We start from the raw sequence: 17,632 nt of genomic DNA, 5'->3' as shown, positions 1-17,632 counted from the left end.
ACTTTCGCGCGTCGACCGCCGGACCGATCGCTCCAGGCTGTTTTTCGTCAATAACTCGAAAACGAGCACGGTAACGCTCGTTTTCGCCCGTACGATACTTGTACCGTTTACCGTTGGCTACCTGGTAGACGGTTTTTTTTTTTTTTATCTCGAAGTTTGAGAGCTTTTCTAATTTTTTCCACAAAAACGAGCACGTGAACGCCAATTTTCGTCTATACGATTCTTATGCAGTTTTATATTCTCTACACGGTCCACTGATCGTTTTATTTTTTTGTCGAATTTTGAGAATTTTTTTTTTTTTTTCTCGAAAACGAGCTCGACGACCTGCACTTTTGACGACGCCATCGTGTTCCCCGGATTTTTTCCTGCAAGATAGCGTGTCTATTTTTTGTCCTACGACGATTTTTGACGCCGGAGCGGTGTTTCGGAGCAGAGCGGACTTAGAAACTTTCGCGCGTCGACCGCCGGACCGATCGCTCCAGGCTGTTTTTCGTCAATAACTCGAAAACGAGCACGGTAACGCTCGTTTTCGCCCGTACGATACTTGTACCGTTTACCGTTGGCTACCTGGTAGATGGTTTTTTTTTTTTTTATCTCGAAGTTTGAGAGCTTTTTTAATTTTTTCCACAAAAACGAGCACGTGAACGCCAATTTTCGTCTATACGATTCTTATGCAGTTTTATATTCTCTACACGGTCCACTGATCGTTTTATTTTTTTGTCGAATTTTGAGAATTTTTTTTTTTTTTTCTCGAAAACGAGCTCGACGACCTGCACTTTTGACGACGCCATCGTGTTCCCCGGATTTTTTCCTGCAAGATAGGGTGGCGATTTTTTGTCCTACGACGATTTTTGACGCCGGAGCGATGATTCGGAGCAGAGCGGACTTAGAAACTTTCGCGCGTCGACCGCCGGACCGATCGCTCCAGGCTGTTTTTCGTCAATAACTCGAAAACGAGCACGGTAACGCTCGTTTTCGCCCGTACGATACTTGTACCGTTTACCGTTGGCTACCTGGTAGATGGTTTTTTTTTTTTTTATCTCGAATTTTGAGAGCTTTTTTAACTTTTTTCTCAAAAACGAGCACGTGAACGCCAATTTTGGTCTATACGATTCTTATGCAGTTTTAGATTCTCTACACGGTCCACTGATCGTTTTATTTTTTTGTCGAGTTTTGAGAATTTTTTTTTTTTTTTCTCGAAAACTAGCTCGACGACCTGCACTTTTGACGACGCCATCGTGTTCCCCGGATTTTTTCCTGCAAGATAGGCTGGCGATTTTTTGTCCTACTCCCATATTCGTGTCTTTTTGCTTAACGAAATCTTTTATATACTAATAACTTTTTAATAAAAAAACGTGCGACGGCAAAATCCGTCTTAGAGTCACTGGGGTGGTGACATGACAAAATATGTTAAGATCAGCCGCCCCTATGCGTAAAGTATGTCGTTTTTCCATTTTTTCACCCCGGAGCGACACCAACATTGTGTTGCAATTTTAAACCGCGCGGTTAAACGGCGGGCCAAACAGTCGCTGGTTTATGCAACAACAACCATCAAACTAGTAGGAGAATACACGCCCGTGATAGTATAGGAGATTCCCACTGTCCCTATCTTTTTTTTTATCTCGGACATATATATACCGGCTTATCGTCAATAACTCGAAAACCAGCACGTTAAGGCCAATTTTGGTCTATACGATTCTTATGCAGTTTTAGATTCTCTACACGGTCCAATGATCGTTTTATTTTTTTGTCGAATTTTGAGAATTTTTTTTTTTTTTTCTCGAAAACGAGCTCGTCGACCTGCACTTTTGACGACGCCATCGTGTTCCCCGGATTTTTTCCTGCAAGATAGGGTGGCGATTTTTTGTCCTACGATGATTTTTGACGCCGGAGCGATGATTCGGAGCAGAGCGGACTTAGAAACTTTCGCGCGTCGACCGCCGGACCGATCGCTCCAGGCTGTTTTTCGTCAATAACTCGAAAACGAGCACGGTAACGCTCGTTTTCGCCCGTACGATACTTGTACCGTTTACCGTTGGCTACCTGGCAGATGGTTTGTTTTTTTTTTATCTCGAATTTTGAGAGCTTTTTTAACTTTTTTCTCAAAAACGAGCACGTGAACGCCAATTTTCGTCTATACGATTCTTATGCAGTTTTATATTCTCTACACGGTCCACTGATCGTTTTATTTTTTTGTCGAATTTTGAGAATTTTTTTTTTTTTTTCTCGAAAACGAGCTCGACGACCTGCACTTTTGACGACGCCATCGTGTTCCCCGGATTTTTTCCTGCAAGACAGGGTTGCGATTTTTTGTCCTACGACGATTTTTGACGCCGGAGCGATGATTCGGAGCAGAGCGGACTTAGAAACTTTCGCGCGTCGACCGCCGGACCGATCGCTCCAGGCTGTTTTTCGTCAATAACTCGAAAACGAGCACGGTAACGCTCGTTTTCGCCCGTACGATACTTGTACCGTTTACCGTTGGCTACCTGGCAGATGGTTTGTTTTTTTTTTATCTCGAATTTTGAGAGCTTTTTTAACTTTTTTCTCAAAAACGAGCACGTGAACGCCAATTTTCGTCTATACGATTCTTATGCAGTTTTATATTCTCTACACGGTCCACTGATCGTTTTATTTTTTTGTCGAATTTTGAGAATTGTTTTTTTTTTTTCTCGAAAACGAGCTCGACGACCTGCACTTCTGACGACGCCATCGTGTTCCCCGGATTTTTTCCTGCAAGATAGCGTGTCGATTTTTTGTCCTACGACGATTTTTGACGCCGGAGCGGTGTTTCGGAGCAGAGCGGACTTAGAAACTTTCGCGCGTCGACCGCCGGACCGATCGCTCCAGGCTGTTTTTCGTCAATAACTCGAAAACGAGCACGGTAACGCTCGTTTTCGCCCGTACGATACTTGTACCGTTTTCCGTTGGCTACCTGGTGGATGGTTTTTGTTTTTTTTACCTCGAAGTTTGAGAGCTTTTTTAATTTTTTCCACAAAAACGAGCACGTGAACGCCAATTTTCGTCTATACGATTCTTATGCAGTTTTAGATTCTCTACACGGTCCACTGATCGTTTTATTTTTTTGTCGAATTTTGAGAATTTTTTTTTTTTTTTCTCGAAAACGAGCTCGACGACCTGCACTTTTGACGACGCCATCGTGTTCCCCGGATTTTTTCCTGCAAGATAGGGTGGCGATTTTTTGTCCTACGACGATTTTTGACGCCGGAGCGATGATTCGGAGCAGAGCGGACTTAGAAAGTTTCGCGCGTCGACCGCCGGACCGATCGCTCCAGGCTGTTTTTCGTCAATAACTCGAAAACGAGCACGGTAACGCTCGTTTTCGCCCGTACGATACTTGTACCGTTTACCGTTGGCTACCTGGTAGATGGTTTTTTTTTTTTTTATCTCGAATTTTGAGAGCTTTTTTAACTTTTTTCTCAAAAACGAGCACGTGAACGCCAATTTTGGTCTATACGATTCTTATGCAGTTTTAGATTCTCTACACGGTCCACTGATCGTTTTATTTTTTTGTCGAGTTTTGAGAATTTTTTTTTTTTTTTCTCGAAAACTAGCTCGACGACCTGCACTTTTGACGACGCCATCGTGTTCCCCGGATTTTTTCCTGCAAGATAGGCTGGCGATTTTTTGTCCTACTCCCATATTCGTGTCTTTTTGCTTAACGAAATCTTTTATATACTAATAACTTTTTAATAAAAAAACGTGCGACGGCAAAATCCGTCTTAGAGTCACTGGGGTGGTGACATGACAAAATATGTTAAGATCAGCCGCCCCTATGCGTAAAGTATGTCGTTTTTCCATTTTTTCACCCCGGAGCGACACCAACATTGTGTTGCAATTTTAAACCGCGCGGTTAAACGGCGGGCCAAACAGTCGCTGGTTTATGCAACAACAACCATCAAACTAGTAGGAGAATACACGCCCGTGATAGTATAGGAGATTCCCACTGTCCCTATCTTTTTTTTTATCTCGGACATATATATACCGGCTTATCGTCAATAACTCGAAAACCAGCACGTTAAGGCCAATTTTGGTCTATACGATTCTTATGCAGTTTTAGATTCTCTACACGGTCCAATGATCGTTTTATTTTTTTGTCGAATTTTGAGAATTTTTTTTTTTTTTTCTCGAAAACGAGCTCGTCGACCTGCACTTTTGACGACGCCATCGTGTTCCCCGGATTTTTTCCTGCAAGATAGGGTGGCGATTTTTTGTCCTACGATGATTTTTGACGCCGGAGCGATGATTCGGAGCAGAGCGGACTTAGAAACTTTCGCGCGTCGACCGCCGGACCGATCGCTCCAGGCTGTTTTTCGTCAATAACTCGAAAACGAGCACGGTAACGCTCGTTTTCGCCCGTACGATACTTGTACCGTTTACCGTTGGCTACCTGGCAGATGGTTTGTTTTTTTTTTATCTCGAATTTTGAGAGCTTTTTTAACTTTTTTCTCAAAAACGAGCACGTGAACGCCAATTTTCGTCTATACGATTCTTATGCAGTTTTATATTCTCTACACGGTCCACTGATCGTTTTATTTTTTTGTCGAATTTTGAGAATTTTTTTTTTTTTTTCTCGAAAACGAGCTCGACGACCTGCACTTTTGACGACGCCATCGTGTTCCCCGGATTTTTTCCTGCAAGACAGGGTTGCGATTTTTTGTCCTACGACGATTTTTGACGCCGGAGCGATGATTCGGAGCAGAGCGGACTTAGAAAGTTTCGCGCGTCGACCGCCGGACCGATCGCTCCAGGCTGTTTTTCGTCAATAACTCGAAAACGAGCACGGTAACGCTCGTTTTCGCCCGTACGATACTTGTACCGTTTACCGTTGGCTACCTGGTGGACGGTTTTTTTTTTTTTTATCTCGAACTTTGAGAGCTTTTTTAATTTTTCCCGCAAAAACGAGCACGTGAACGCCAATTTTCGTCTATACGATTCTTATGCAGTTTTAGATTCTCTACACGGTCCAGTGATCGTTTTATTTTTTTGTCGAATTTTGAGAATTGTTTTTTTTTTTTCTCGAAAACGAGCTCGACGACCTGCACTTTTGACGACGCCATCGTGTTCCCCGGATTTTTTCCTGCAAGATAGCGTGTCGATTTTTTGTCCTACGACGATTTTTGACGCCGGAGCGGTGTTTCGGAGCAGAGCGGACTTAGAAAGTTTCGCGCGTCGACCGCCGGACCGATCGCTCCAGGCTGTTTTTCGTCAATAACTCGAAAACGAGCACGGTAACGCTCGTTTTCGCCCGTACGATACTTGTACCGTTTTCCGTTGGCTACCTGGTGGATGGTTTTTGTTTTTTTTACCTCGAAGTTTGAGAGCTTTTTTAATTTTTTCCACAAAAACGAGCACGTGAACGCCAATTTTCGTCTATACGATTCTTATGCAGTTTTAGATTCTCTACAGAGTCCACTTATCGTTTTATTTTTTTGTCGAATTTTGAGAATTTTTTTTTTTTTTTCTCGAAAACGAGCTCGACGACCTGCACTTTTGACGACGCCATCGTGTTCCCCGGATTTTTTCCTGCAAGATAGGGTGGCGATTTTTTGTCCTACGACGATTTTTGACGCCGGAGCGATGATTCGGAGCAGAGCGGACTTAGAAACTTTCGCGCGTCGACCGCCGGACCGATCGCTCCAGGCTGTTTTTCGCCAATAACTCGAAAACGAGCACGGTAACGCTCGTTTTCGCCCGTACGATACTTGTACCGTTTACCGTTGGCTACCTGGTGGACGGTTTTTTTTTTTTTTATCTCGAACTTTGAGAGCTTTTTTAATTTTTCCCGCAAAAACGAGCACGTGAACGCCAATTTTCGTCTATACGATTCTTATGCAGTTTTAGATTCTCTACACGGTCCAGTGATCGTTTTATTTTTTTGTCGAATTTTGAGAATTGTTTTTTTTTTTTCTCGAAAACGAGCTCGACGACCTGCACTTTTGACGACGCCATCGTGTTCCCCGGATTTTTTCCTGCAAGATAGCGTGTCGATTTTTTGTCCTACGACGATTTTTGACGCCGGAGCGGTGTTTCGGAGCAGAGCGGACTTAGAAAGTTTCGCGCGTCGACCGCCGGACCGATCGCTCCAGGCTGTTTTTCGTCAATAACTCGAAAACGAGCACGGTAACGCTCGTTTTCGCCCGTACGATACTTGTACCGTTTTCCGTTGGCTACCTGGTGGATGGTTTTTGTTTTTTTTACCTCGAAGTTTGAGAGCTTTTTTAATTTTTTCCACAAAAACGAGCACGTGAACGCCAATTTTCGTCTATACGATTCTTATGCAGTTTTAGATTCTCTACACGGTCCACTTATCGTTTTATTTTTTTGTCGAATTTTGAGAATTTTTTTTTTTTTTTCTCGAAAACGAGCTCGACGACCTGCACTTTTGACGACGCCATCGTGTTCCCCGGATTTTTTCCTGCAAGATAGGGTGGCGATTTTTTGTCCTACGACGATTTTTGACGCCGGAGCGATGATTCGGAGCAGAGCGGACTTAGAAACTTTCGCGCGTCGACCGCCGGACCGATCGCTCCAGGCTGTTTTTCGCCAATAACTCGAAAACGAGCACGGTAACGCTCGTTTTCGCCCGTACGATACTTGTACCGTTTACCGTTGGCTACCTGGTGGACGGTTTTTTTTTTTTTTATCTCGAACTTTGAGAGCTTTTTTAATTTTTCCCGCAAAAACGAGCACGTGAACGCCAATTTTCGTCTATACGATTCTTATGCAGTTTTAGATTCTCTACACGGTCCAGTGATCGTTTTATTTTTTTGTCGAATTTTGAGAATTGTTTTTTTTTTTTCTCGAAAACGAGCTCGACGACCTGCACTTTTGACGACGCCATCGTGTTCCCCGGATTTTTTCCTGCAAGATAGCGTGTCGATTTTTTGTCCTACGACGATTTTTGACGCCGGAGCGGTGTTTCGGAGCAGAGCGGACTTAGAAACTTTCGCGCGTCGACCGCCGGACCGATCGCTCCAGGCTGTTTTTCGTCAATAACTCGAAAACGAGCACGGTAACGCTCGTTTTCGCCCGTACGATACTTGTACCGTTTTCCGTTGGCTACCTGGTGGATGGTTCTTGTTTTTTTTACCTCGAAGTTTGAGAGCTTTTTTAATTTTTTCCACAAAAACGAGCACGTGAACGCCAATTTTCGTCTATACGATTCTTATGCAGTTTTAGATTCTCTACACGGTCCACTGATCGTTTTATTTTTTTGTCGAATTTTGAGAATTTTTTTTTTTTTTTCTCGAAAACGAGCTCGACGACCTGCACTTTTGACGACGCCATCGTGTTCCCCGGATTTTTTCCTGCAAGATAGGGTGGCGATTTTTTGTCCTACGACGATTTTTGACGCCGGAGCGATGATTCGGAGCAGAGCGGACTTAGAAACTTTCGCGCGTCGACCGCCGGACCGATCGCTCCAGGCTGTTTTTCGTCAATAACTCGAAAACGAGCACGGTAACGCTCGTTTTCGCCCGTACGATACTTGTACCGTTTTCCGTTGGCTACCTGGTGGATGGTTTTTGTTTTTTTTACCTCGAAGTTTGAGAGCTTTTTTAATTTTTTCCACAAAAACGAGCACGTGAACGCCAATTTTCGTCTATACGATTCTTATGCAGTTTTAGATTCTCTACACGGTCCACTGATCGTTTTATTTTTTTGTCGAATTTTGAGAATTTTTTTTTTTTTTTCTCGAAAACGAGCTCGACGACCTGCACTTTTGACGACGCCATCGTGTTCCCCGGATTTTTTCCTGCAAGATAGCGTGTCGATTTTTTGTCCTACGACGATTTTTGACGCCGGAGCGGTGTTTCGGAGCAGAGCGGACTTAGAAACATTCGCGCGTCGACCGCCGGACCGATCGCTCCAGGCTGTTTTTCGCCAATAACTCGAAAACGAGCACGGTAACGCTCGTTTTCGCCCGTACGATACTTGTACCGTTTACCGTTGGCTACCTGGTGGACGGTTTTTTTTTTTTTTATCTCGAACTTTGAGAGCTTTTTTAATTTTTCCCGCAAAAACGAGCACGTGAACGCCAATTTTCGTCTATACGATTCTTATGCAGTTTTAGATTCTCTACACGGTCCAGTGATCGTTTTATTTTTTTGTCGAATTTTGAGAATTGTTTTTTTTTTTTCTCGAAAACGAGCTCGACGACCTGCACTTCTGACGACGCCATCGTGTTCCCCGGATTTTTTCCTGCAAGATAGCGTGTCGATTTTTTGTCCTACGACGATTTTTGACGCCGGAGCGGTGTTTCGGAGCAGAGCGGACTTAGAAACTTTCGCGCGTCGACCGCCGGACCGATCGCTCCAGGCTGTTTTTCGTCAATAACTCGAAAACGAGCACGGTAACGCTCGTTTTCGCCCGTACGATACTTGTACCGTTTTCCGTTGGCTACCTGGTGGATGGTTTTTGTTTTTTTTACCTCGAAGTTTGAGAGCTTTTTTAATTTTTTCCACAAAAACGAGCACGTGAACGCCAATTTTCGTCTATACGATTCTTATGCAGTTTTAGATTCTCTACACGGTCCACTGATCGTTTTATTTTTTTGTCGAATTTTGAGAATTTTTTTTTTTTTTTCTCGAAAACGAGCTCGACGACCTGCACTTTTGACGACGCCATCGTGTTCCCCGGATTTTTTCCTGCAAGATAGGGTGGCGATTTTTTGTCCTACGACGATTTTTGACGCCGGAGCGATGATTCGGAGCAGAGCGGACTTAGAAAGTTTCGCGCGTCGACCGCCGGACCGATCGCTCCAGGCTGTTTTTCGTCAATAACTCGAAAACGAGCACGGTAACGCTCGTTTTCGCCCGTACGATACTTGTACCGTTTACCGTTGGCTACCTGGTGGACGGTTTTTTTTTTTTTTATCTCGAACTTTGAGAGCTTTTTTAATTTTTCCCGCAAAAACGAGCACGTGAACGCCAATTTTCGTCTATACGATTCTTATGCAGTTTTAGATTCTCTACACGGTCCAGTGATCGTTTTATTTTTTTGTCGAATTTTGAGAATTGTTTTTTTTTTTTCTCGAAAACGAGCTCGACGACCTGCACTTTTGACGACGCCATCGTGTTCCCCGGATTTTTTCCTGCAAGATAGCGTGTCGATTTTTTGTCCTACGACGATTTTTGACGCCGGAGCGGTGTTTCGGGGCAGAGCGGACTTAGAAACTTTCGCGCGTCGACCGCCGGACCGATCGCTCCAGGCTGTTTTTCGTCAATAACTCGAAAACGAGCACGGTAACGCTCGTTTTCGCCCGTACGATACTTGTACCGTTTTCCGTTGGCTACCTGGTGGATGGTTTTTGTTTTTTTTACCTCGAAGTTTGAGAGCTTTTTTAATTTTTTCCACAAAAACGAGCACGTGAACGCCAATTTTCGTCTATACGATTCTTATGCAGTTTTAGATTCTCTACACGGTCCACTGATCGTTTTATTTTTTTGTCGAATTTTGAGAATTTTTTTTTTTTTTTCTCGAAAACGAGCTCGACGACCTGCACTTTTGACGACGCCATCGTGTTCCCCGGATTTTTTCCTGCAAGATAGGGTGGCGATTTTTTGTCCTACGACGATTTTTGACGCCGGAGCGATGATTCGGAGCAGAGCGGACTTAGAAAGTTTCGCGCGTCGACCGCCGGACCGATCGCTCCAGGCTGTTTTTCGTCAATAACTCGAAAACGAGCACGGTAACGCTCGTTTTCGCCCGTACGATACTTGTACCGTTTACCGTTGGCTACCTGGTGGACGGTTTTTTTTTTTTTTATCTCGAACTTTGAGAGCTTTTTTAATTTTTCCCGCAAAAACGAGCACGTGAACGCCAATTTTCGTCTATACGATTCTTATGCAGTTTTAGATTCTCTACACGGTCCAGTGATCGTTTTATTTTTTTGTCGAATTTTGAGAATTGTTTTTTTTTTTTCTCGAAAACGAGCTCGACGACCTGCACTTTTGACGACGCCATCGTGTTCCCCGGATTTTTTCCTGCAAGATAGCGTGTCGATTTTTTGTCCTACGACGATTTTTGACGCCGGAGCGGTGTTTCGGGGCAGAGCGGACTTAGAAACTTTCGCGCGTCGACCGCCGGACCGATCGCTCCAGGCTGTTTTTCGTCAATAACTCGAAAACGAGCACGGTAACGCTCGTTTTCGCCCGTACGATACTTGTACCGTTTTCCGTTGGCTACCTGGTGGATGGTTTTTGTTTTTTTTACCTCGAAGTTTGAGAGCTTTTTTAATTTTTTCCACAAAAACGAGCACGTGAACGCCAATTTTCGTCTATACGATTCTTATGCAGTTTTAGATTCTCTACACGGTCCACTGATCGTTTTATTTTTTTGTCGAATTTTGAGAATTTTTTTTTTTTTTTCTCGAAAACGAGCTCGACGACCTGCACTTTTGACGACGCCATCGTGTTCCCCGGATTTTTTTCTGCAAGATAGGGTGGCGATTTTTTGTCCTACGACGATTTTTGACGCCGGAGCGATGATTCGGAGCAGAGCTGACTTAGAAACTTTCGCGCGTCGACCGCCGGACCGATCGCTCCAGGCTGTTTCTCGCCAATAACTCGAAAACGAGCACGGTAACGCTCGTTTTCGCCCGTACGATACTTGTACCGTTTACCGTTGGCTACCTGGTAGATGGTTTTTTTTTTTTTTATCTCGAATTTTGAGAGCTTTTTTAACTTTTTTCTCAAAAACGAGCGCGTGAACGCCAATTTTCGTCTATACGATTCTTATGCAGTTTTAGATTCTCTACACGGTCCAGTGATCGTTTTATTTTTTTGTCGAATTTTGAGAATTGTTTTTTTTTTTTCTCGAAAACGAGCTCGACGACCTGCACTTTTGACGACGCCATCGTGTTCCCCGGATTTTTTCCTGCAAGATAGCGTGTCGATTTTTTGTCCTACGACGATTTTTGACGCCGGAGCGGTGTTTCGGAGCAGAGCGGACTTAGAAAGTTTCGCGCGTCGACCGCCGGACCGATCGCTCCAGGCTGTTTTTCGTCAATAACTCGAAAACGAGCACGGTAACGCTCGTTTTCGCCCGTACGATACTTGTACCGTTTTCCGTTGGCTACCTGGTGGATGGTTTTTGTTTTTTTTACCTCGAAGTTTGAGAGCTTTTTTAATTTTTTCCACAAAAACGAGCACGTGAACGCCAATTTTCGTCTATACGATTCTTATGCAGTTTTAGATTCTCTACACGGTCCACTGATCGTTTTATTTTTTTGTCGAATTTTGAGAATTTTTTTTTTTTTTTCTCGAAAACGAGCTCGACGACCTGCACTTTTGACGACGCCATCGTGTTCCCCGGATTTTTTCCTGCAAGATAGGGTGGCGATTTTTTGTCCTACGACGATTTTTGACGCCGGAGCGATGATTCGGAGCAGAGCGGACTTAGAAACTTTCGCGCGTCGACCGCCGGACCGATCGCTCCAGGCTGTTTTTCGCCAATAACTCGAAAACGAGCACGGTAACGCTCGTTTTCGCCCGTACGATACTTGTACCGTTTACCGTTGGCTACCTGGTAGATGGTTTTTTTTTTTTTTATCTCGAATTTTGAGAGCTTTTTTAACTTTTTTCTCAAAAACGAGCGCGTGAACGCCAATTTTCGTCTATACGATTCTTATGCAGTTTTAGATTCTCTACACGGTCCACTGATCGTTTTATTTTTTTGTCGAATTTTGAGAATTTTTTTTTTTTTTTCTCGAAAACGAGCTCGACGACCTGCACTTTTGACGACGCCATCGTGTTCCCCGGATTTTTTCCTGCAAGATAGCGTGTCGATTTTTTGTCCTACGACGATTTTTGACGCCGGAGCGGTGTTTCGGGGCAGAGCGGACTTAGAAACTTTCGCGCGTCGACCGCCGGACCGATCGCTCCAGGCTGTTTTTCGTCAATAACTCGAAAACGAGCACGGTAACGCTCGTTTTCGCCCGTACGATACTTGTACCGTTTTCCGTTGGCTACCTGGTGGATGGTTTTTGTTTTTTTTACCTCGAAGTTTGAGAGCTTTTTTAATTTTTTCCACAAAAACGAGCACGTGAACGCCAATTTTCGTCTATACGATTCTTATGCAGTTTTAGATTCTCTACACGGTCCACTGATCGTTTTATTTTTTTGTCGAATTTTGAGAATTTTTTTTTTTTTTTCTCGAAAACGAGCTCGACGACCTGCACTTTTGACGACGCCATCGTGTTCCCCGGATTTTTTTCTGCAAGATAGGGTGGCGATTTTTTGTCCTACGACGATTTTTGACGCCGGAGCGATGATTCGGAGCAGAGCTGACTTAGAAACTTTCGCGCGTCGACCGCCGGACCGATCGCTCCAGGCTGTTTCTCGCCAATAACTCGAAAACGAGCACGGTAACGCTCGTTTTCGCCCGTACGATACTTGTACCGTTTACCGTTGGCTACCTGGTAGATGGTTTTTTTTTTTTTTATCTCGAATTTTGAGAGCTTTTTTAACTTTTTTCTCAAAAACGAGCGCGTGAACGCCAATTTTCGTCTATACGATTCTTATGCAGTTTTAGATTCTCTACACGGTCCAGTGATCGTTTTATTTTTTTGTCGAATTTTGAGAATTTTTTTTTTTTTTTCTCGAAAACGAGCTCGACGACCTGCACTTTTGACGACGCCATCGTGTTCCCCGGATTTTTTCCTGCAAGATAGCGTGTCGATTTTTTGTCCTACGACGATTTTTGACGCCGGAGCGGTGTTTCGGAGCAGAGCGGACTTAGAAAGTTTCGCGCGTCGACCGCCGGACCGATCGCTCCAGGCTGTTTTTCGTCAATAACTCGAAAACGAGCACGGTAACGCTCGTTTTCGCCCGTACGATACTTGTACCGTTTTCCGTTGGCTACCTGGTGGATGGTTTTTGTTTTTTTTACCTCGAAGTTTGAGAGCTTTTTTAATTTTTTCCACAAAAACGAGCACGTGAACGCCAATTTTCGTCTATACGATTCTTATGCAGTTTTAGATTCTCTACACGGTCCAGTGATCGTTTTATTTTTTTGTCGAATTTTGAGAATTTTTTTTTTTTTTTCTCGAAAACGAGCTCGACGACCTGCACTTTTGACGACGCCATCGTGTTCCCCGGATTTTTTCCTGCAAGATAGGGTGGCGATTTTTTGTCCTACGACGATTTTTGACGCCGGAGCGATGATTCGGAGCAGAGCGGACTTAGAAACTTTCGCGCGTCGACCGCCGGACCGATCGCTCCAGGCTGTTTTTCGTCAATAACTCGAAAACGAGCACGGTAACGCTCGTTTTCGCCCGTACGATACTTGTACCGTTTACCGTTGGCTACCTGGTGGACGGTTTTTTTTTTTTTTATCTCGAACTTTGAGAGCTTTTTTAATTTTTCCCGCAAAAACGAGCACGTGAACGCCAATTTTCGTCTATACGATTCTTATGCAGTTTTAGATTCTCTACACGGTCCAGTGATCGTTTTATTTTTTTGTCGAATTTTGAGAATTGTTTTTTTTTTTTCTCGAAAACGAGCTCGACGACCTGCACTTTTGACGACGCCATCGTGTTCCCCGGATTTTTTCCTGCAAGATAGCGTGTCGATTTTTTGTCCTACGACGATTTTTGACGCCGGAGCGGTGTTTCGGGGCAGAGCGGACTTAGAAACTTTCGCGCGTCGACCGCCGGACCGATCGCTCCAGGCTGTTTTTCGTCAATAACTCGAAAACGAGCACGGTAACGCTCGTTTTCGCCCGTACGATACTTGTACCGTTTTCCGTTGGCTACCTGGTGGATGGTTTTTGTTTTTTTTACCTCGAAGTTTGAGAGCTTTTTTAATTTTTTCCACAAAAACGAGCACGTGAACGCCAATTTTCGTCTATACGATTCTTATGCAGTTTTAGATTCTCTACACGGTCCACTGATCGTTTTATTTTTTTGTCGAATTTTGAGAATTTTTTTTTTTTTTTCTCGAAAACGAGCTCGACGACCTGCACTTTTGACGACGCCATCGTGTTCCCCGGATTTTTTTCTGCAAGATAGGGTGGCGATTTTTTGTCCTACGACGATTTTTGACGCCGGAGCGATGATTCGGAGCAGAGCTGACTTAGAAACTTTCGCGCGTCGACCGCCGGACCGATCGCTCCAGGCTGTTTCTCGCCAATAACTCGAAAACGAGCACGGTAACGCTCGTTTTCGCCCGTACGATACTTGTACCGTTTACCGTTGGCTACCTGGTAGATGGTTTTTTTTTTTTTTATCTCGAATTTTGAGAGCTTTTTTAACTTTTTTCTCAAAAACGAGCGCGTGAACGCCAATTTTCGTCTATACGATTCTTATGCAGTTTTAGATTCTCTACACGGTCCAGTGATCGTTTTATTTTTTTGTCGAATTTTGAGAATTTTTTTTTTTTTTTCTCGAAAACGAGCTCGACGACCTGCACTTTTGACGACGCCATCGTGTTCCCCGGATTTTTTCCTGCAAGATAGCGTGTCGATTTTTTGTCCTACGACGATTTTTGACGCCGGAGCGGTGTTTCGGAGCAGAGCGGACTTAGAAAGTTTCGCGCGTCGACCGCCGGACCGATCGCTCCAGGCTGTTTTTCGTCAATAACTCGAAAACGAGCACGGTAACGCTCGTTTTCGCCCGTACGATACTTGTACCGTTTTCCGTTGGCTACCTGGTGGATGGTTTTTGTTTTTTTTACCTCGAAGTTTGAGAGCTTTTTTAATTTTTTCCACAAAAACGAGCACGTGAACGCCAATTTTCGTCTATACGATTCTTATGCAGTTTTAGATTCTCTACACGGTCCACTGATCGTTTTATTTTTTTGTCGAATTTTGAGAATTTTTTTTTTTTTTTCTCGAAAACGAGCTCGACGACCTGCACTTTTGACGACGCCATCGTGTTCCCCGGATTTTTTCCTGCAAGATAGGGTGGCGATTTTTTGTCCTACGACGATTTTTGACGCCGGAGCGATGATTCGGAGCAGAGCGGACTTAGAAACTTTCGCGCGTCGACCGCCGGACCGATCGCTCCAGGCTGTTTTTCGCCAATAACTCGAAAACGAGCACGGTAACGCTCGTTTTCGCCCGTACGATACTTGTACCGTTTACCGTTGGCTACCTGGTAGATGGTTTTTTTTTTTTTTATCTCGAATTTTGAGAGCTTTTTTAACTTTTTTCTCAAAAACGAGCGCGTGAACGCCAATTTTCGTCTATACGATTCTTATGCAGTTTTAGATTCTCTACACGGTCCACTGATCGTTTTATTTTTTTGTCGAATTTTGAGAATTTTTTTTTTTTTTTCTCGAAAACGAGCTCGACGACCTGCACTTTTGACGACGCCATCGTGTTCCCCGGATTTTTTCCTGCAAGATAGCGTGTCGATTTTTTGTCCTACGACGATTTTTGACGCCGGAGCGGTGTTTCGGGGCAGAGCGGACTTAGAAACTTTCGCGCGTCGACCGCCGGACCGATCGCTCCAGGCTGTTTTTCGTCAATAACTCGAAAACGAGCACGGTAACGCTCGTTTTCGCCCGTACGATACTTGTACCGTTTACCGTTGGCTACCTGGTAGATGGTTTTTTTTTTTTTATCTCGAATTTTGAGAGCTTTTTTAACTTTTTTCTCAAAAACGAGCGCGTGAACGCCAATTTTCGTCTATACGATTCTTATGCAGTTTTAGATTCTCTACACGGTCCAGTGATCGTTTTATTTTTTTGTCGAATTTTGAGAATTTTTTTTTTTTTTTCTCGAAAACGAGCTCGACGACCTGCACTTTTGACGACGCCATCGTGTTCCCCGGATTTTTTCCTGCAAGATAGCGTGTCGATTTTTTGTCCTACGACGATTTTTGACGCCGGAGCGGTGTTTCGGAGCAGAGCGGACTTAGAAAGTTTCGCGCGTCGACCGCCGGACCGATCGCTCCAGGCTGTTTTTCGTCAATAACTCGAAAACGAGCACGGTAACGCTCGTTTTCGCCCGTACGATACTTGTACCGTTTTCCGTTGGCTACCTGGTGGATGGTTTTTGTTTTTTTTACCTCGAAGTTTGAGAGCTTTTTTAATTTTTTCCACAAAAACGAGCACGTGAACGCCAATTTTCGTCTATACGATTCTTATGCAGTTTTAGATTCTCTACACGGTCCACTTATCGTTTTATTTTTTTGTCGAATTTTGAGAATTTTTTTTTTTTTTTCTCGAAAACGAGCTCGACGACCTGCACTTTTGACGACGCCATCGTGTTCCCCGGATTTTTTCCTGCAAGATAGCGTGTCGATTTTTTGTCCTAGCTCAATTATTAAGGAAGTTACGGTTTCTTGATTTTTCGGTATGTTCGAACTGGTCTTTTAGGCGGGCGCTCGGTCGCGCGGTGCTTTCGCATCGACCGACGTACCGATCGGCGGCGACGGTTTTTCGTCTATATCTCGAAAACTAGTACGCTAACACATATTTTGACCTATATGATATTTGTTCAGTGTAATTTTTTCTATCTGGTAGGCTGGTTTTTTTTTTTTTATCTCGAATTTTTTGAACGTTTTTGTTTTTTTCTCGAAAACTAGCGCGACGACCGATATTTTTAACTACGGTTTTGAATTCGTCTAATTTTTGCCTACAAGATAGCGTGTCGAGTTTTTGTCCTGCGACGATTTTGACCATTTTTTCATTTTTTTCTCGAAAACGAGCACGGCAATCTATATTTTTAACGACGGCATCGTGTTCCCCTGCTTTTTTCCTACAAGATAGCGTTTTTTTTTTTTGCCCTAGCTCAATTATTAAGGAAATTACAGGTGTTGGTTTTCGCTCTAAGTTATAACAGGCCGTTCGGGCGGGCGGTTGGGTCGCGCGGTTCCCCCCATAAGCGGCCGTGCGTAAGCCCGTGCGTCGCCGGCGTTCCGGCGGGCGCCTCGGTACCTATAAGAGAAGCGACGGTCCGGTCGAGTCGGTCGGGGCAGCGTCGAGCGTACGGCTATTCTTCGACCTCGGTTGAGAAGCAGTCGTCGCTCCTCGGGATTTCATCCTGACTGTTCTGTATCGTGCTCGTTCCAGACTTTCTCCACACTGCATTGCCACGAGTCGGTGTCTTTGACCGAATGGCTCTTGAAGTGGTATAAGCGTCTCGAGTGACGTTGGTGACTTGTATACGTTTAAAATATGTATACTCGTACTATCCGAGCATCAACTCTTCAGTCCGAGCGATTGAAAATTTTGTGAAAACCATAAACTGGCACTACACTCTACGGAGCGTAGCTTAAAAGGCAAAAATTGTATGGAACTACGGTTCGTACTCTGGAAAGTGAGCAAAGAATGAAATACAGGTGTCTGACCTCGACATAACAGTACGGCGCCGAATACGTGCTTTCTCGACCAGCACATACGCGCTTTCTCGTTTTTGTCCAGCATGAATGCTTAGTCTTCGGGCCTGGCAATACGTGCTTCCACGATCGATGCCCAGCGTGAATAAGTGCCCGAGATGTTCAGCATGAGCGCAGCTCTACGTACTTTGTCGTTGTGGGATACCATTATACAATAATGTTCTGTTGTGAAGTAAAATACGAAACGAGAGAGTTTGGTGGTGACTCTGTCGAGAAAAAGCAAATATAAACGAGAGAGTTGGTGGTTTCTCTGTCGAGAAAAAGCAA

This window comes from Colletes latitarsis, chromosome 14 (genome assembly GCF_051014445.1).
Source record: "Colletes latitarsis isolate SP2378_abdomen chromosome 14, iyColLati1, whole genome shotgun sequence".
Classification (NCBI taxonomy): Eukaryota; Metazoa; Arthropoda; class Insecta; order Hymenoptera; family Colletidae; genus Colletes; species Colletes latitarsis.
This window is presented reverse-complemented; position numbering follows the sequence as displayed.